A 4,538-nucleotide genomic window follows, 5' to 3' on the forward strand; every position below is an offset into this window, starting at 1 on the left:
GTGCCAAAAAAAGTAACATATAAGAAAGATAATAGCAACTTTGTTGACCAATGTATCTATAAAAAATAAATGTTTCCATTGACGTTAGTAACATATTCCAGATTTGAAATGGTTACAGTGCAAAATACCAGATATTCTTGAATCTGAAGTCCTACAATTTTTTCCTATATTCTGGGAAGGAAATATTCAAATACACACACAGCTCATTTTATTGTTTCATTCCATGGATGGCTCCTTCTTAAGTATATCCTTTTACTAAAACACAATCTCTATTTTAAAATGGAAGCTGTTTTAAAGGTCAGAGAGTTAAAAATGGGAAACGCCCTTGTGAGAAGAACACTGTTAATGAATCAGGTTCTAATGACCATTAGGACAGAGCAAGCAGCACTGTCATTACTGAATTGGTCTCAAAAACAGGAATGCACAGGAAATGGAATGACAGCAAATTTCAAAGCACAGCAAAATCCTCATTAATGCTGAACATGGAAGTCACACTTCAGCTTAAAATTTGCTGAAATGGAAATAAAAACAAACATGAGGCCCTTTGGGTCTTCATCTGTACGGAAAAACATGAGTGATGTGTTATTTTATAGAGTTCTATGATAATCGGGTTTGACTGCTTGTTTCTTAAGAAGCTTTTATCTTCAGATTCATTCTCCAGTTGAGCTCACAGTGCGCACTCTCCCCAGTGTGTTCAAGTGTGTACCACAGACCATCCTGCAAACAGTTTTTCATCTGGAAAAAAAAAAAAAAAAGCTTCTGCATTGCAGTTAACGGCGATTACTGCCTGCTTTGCAGAAGATGCATGCAACTTCAGAAGCATGGTCAGTAACTAGTCAAGAAAAAATGGAATTGTGATTTATGGTTTATTTTTTCTATTTTTTGGTGTTTGTTTTTAAGAGAAAATGAGTTTTTCTAGCTCAATCAAACTGATAGTCCTTTTCCCCTCCTTTAGAATAAGAAACCAAATGAAATGTTCATCTATCTTTTCAAAAAACTATGTATGATACCTAGTATTTTAGAATCATATCCTATTTTTGAATTGTGATTAACCCACAACTTTCCAATACAATGAATTACAAACAATCATTTTATAAGGTGATCCTTTGGGAGTTTGAAAACATTTCCTAATGGTGGGGGGAGCTCTTATAAATGACTGTATTTTCACAATCTAATTAACCCATGATGGACTTAGTAGTAAAAAGTACTATTTTTATTCCTGATAATAAAAGGTATTATTAAATAGCATTATTTCAGAGGTGGAAAGAACACAAACATTAGAACCAAGGACACCTGAAACATAAGTTGAATCCTGGGTCAGTTTTATGATGCTGAGCACTGAACCTCCAGTGGCCTCATACATGAAATGGGGACAATGCTTACATCCCAGGGGTGCTGCTGTGAGGACAGCACATGAATTGAGAGCAAAGTTGTATCAAGTGCCTGGCTGTGGATTCTGCCTCTGCAGTTTACTTGCTAGAGGCCTTGGGTAAGATATTTATCTTCTCCTTGCATCACTTTTCTCATCTATAAAATGAAATAGGATGAAATAGAAACTTGCTCTAGAGTTGTTGCGTTGGGTTGACTCAATATGCATAACATATCTAGAATAATAGTTGGCATGGTACTTACCATATAGGGTTAGTTATGCTATTGCTATGATTATTATTATTAGGTATGCTTTCTGTCTCTTCTTTTTTTCCTTTTTTGTAGTTATGGGAATCAAACTCAGGGCCTCAAGCATGCTAGGCAAGCACTTTACCACTGAGCTACACTCCCAGTCTCCCTTCTTCTTCTTAAACAACAATAACAAACTGTCATAAAATTAAAGCCTAGATAGATAGATAGATAGATAGATAGATAGATAGATAGATAGATAGACAGACAGACAGATAGAGTTACCTAATGAAGATTTTGCCATGGTAATTTACTACTATATATGGAAAAGAAATTTCATCCCCCAGATTGTGTAAATGAAGACTTGGAGAAGGAAGAGAGGATTGGGTCTAGCCAAAACCACAATTTCAGATGCATCATTCACTTGGTTTAGAAAGAATATCAAATGTCAACCTAATTTTTCACCAGAAGAAAAACAAGAAACAAGTCTCTGCAGCCAGACATAGAAAGTATTGTTTTGAGGAAATGGAAAGGAGATCTCAGACATGCTTGGACAGGATCATTATTCCTCTGCCTTTTAATTACAATTATCACACTAAAAATAGATGCATTGTACTTCATTCATTTGCCATTGTTCAATAGCCCCATTTGTGGAATATGAAAACATTTGATGCCTTGCAAATGAGGACAGCTGGATGCATAAAACCTGGTCTGAAGTATTAAATAGAATCATAGCCTTAATGTATTCTTTTCCCTTGGTACAATGAAATTGTTGTTCGTCAACTATATCTTTAATTCCTAGGATTCAGCAGGAGTGGGAGAGGAAATTTTATTTTACTAGGGAGGTTGCCAACTATTTTAGCTTCACCTTCTTGGAAAGGTTAACTCAAACATTGTAAAGAATCAAGAGTCATGGCCAACCCTCCAAGATGCCAATATGGTCCTATGTGTTAGGGGAAAAGAGTAGAGGAGTGACCAAGGTGGGAGTACATGAGAAGAGCTAGTACATCCTCATATTCTAAAACTTGTCCCTGAGAAGCAAGAAGTCACCAAGACCACAGCCTCAGAAAAAATGTGTTTTCCTCATTTGGGCCCAGACTGGGAGACCGTGGTTAAAGCAATGACCTGATGAGGGGGAAGAGTGTAATGTGCTAATGTGAGTGTGCTTAGCTCTGCACACTTTTGGGCAGCAGGTGTCTTCCCCAGAAGCAGAGCTTCAAGTGGAGAATACCTGAAATTAACAATAATGCTAAGTACCAGTGCCTGTAGGTTATTTTGCACTTCATCTTGGAACTGGAAATTCATAATACAACTCTTGGTATTTTTCAATTATTCTATTGAGATAAAAAGAGGTTCTGAGGCCTAACAGCAGATCACTTCGGAATTTTCCAGGGACTCCAGCCACACTGGGGCAAGTCATTTCAAAGGCTGTCCAATTTGAGGGTGGATAACTGGTGACTTTAAGGAGAGAAAACCAGAATAACATGAAATAGTGCCAGAAAACACACAAAGTGTTCTGAGACACTTGGCTCTCTTGGTGTCCTTTTAAAATTATTTTTATTACCATAAACAACTTTACAGAAAGTTTATCCTTCAGTAAAATGTAATTATTGAGATATCACTATAAATGCTTACAACTTTGTTCATGTTGCACATGTTAGTTTACAAGATTTTAGTCACTCTGTAGATGATGGGAATCATACTTTTTGTAACATTATTTATAACATTATTTTCTTTGATGTTTTCTACATATTTTGGTCTAATCCCATATTTAAGATTTTAAAGGATGGCATAATATTTTATACAGCTGATATAACAATTTTCATTCTCAAAGGAGAATCAATTTGCTGTTCTTTAAAGTCAAATGCCTTGATCCACTGCCAACTCCCAAATCATCACATTATAATTAATGGAAAAATTTATTTCTTTTTATGCCTAATAAAATTTTTTATTTCATTGTCAATTCATTATTGAGCAATTAAACTTAAAAATTTTGGTAGTGATAGCTCTAAAAATTGGGTACATAATGATAAAAAAACAATGTATTAATAAGGAAAAAATAAGAAAAGTTTATTGTCTCTCTATAGTATAGAATGTGGTGAGTTTTGTTGACAGCCAATATGACTATTCAGAAAGCCAAAATAGCCCAATTGTGTTACATTCTAGAGAAGAGTCTCTAATTCAACAAATATTTAGTGCACACCAACTACATATACTACAGACTGTGCAAAGTATGAGAGTCTCTGCAGTTAAAATACTTCTTCCCTATAGGCCTTGCTGGGGGGGAGTACACAATAAATAAATGAAAACATAACAAAATGTCAGGTTGTGGTAAATGTAAAATTCAAGAAGGGTGCAGGGGCAAAGAATTACAGTGTGGAGTGAAATGGGGAGGCTGCTGCTGTTGAATGGGAGGCCTGGGACATTTTTTTTGAGGAGGGGCCCTAGAATTGAGTGCTTAAATCCTGTGTGTTGTCCATGCAAGAAGTGCAGCTTACTTTTACATCTCTTCACTGTTTTATATTCACTCGTTCAAACAATGTTGGTTTTGTGAATATCCTAAAACTTTGATAGCTGTAAGAGGTATAGAGTGACGGATACAGGTGTGGGTGGCATCCGCCTCACAGAGTGTGTGAGAAGATAAGAAATGACAAGTGTACTAGTGTTTTGAAAGAGAAAGTACAGGGTGCTCGTGTGGCAGATTTTATAGCTGCAGGTCTGGGAAGGGTTCCCTGAGGAAGTGACCTTCAGGCAGTCAGCAGGTGTGAGCCAGATTAGTGTGGACAAAGGCAATGGGAGTAAACTCCAGAAATTTATGGACAGAGGGGATCAGTGTACAACCTTGTTTCTGCAGATCACTTTCAATTTAATCTCCTACTCAGTCTACTAAGGGCTAAAGAGTAACATCACTCAATGACATT

Source organism: Castor canadensis, chromosome 1 (assembly GCF_047511655.1).
Source record: "Castor canadensis chromosome 1, mCasCan1.hap1v2, whole genome shotgun sequence".
In the NCBI taxonomy this organism is placed as follows: domain Eukaryota; kingdom Metazoa; phylum Chordata; class Mammalia; order Rodentia; family Castoridae; genus Castor; species Castor canadensis.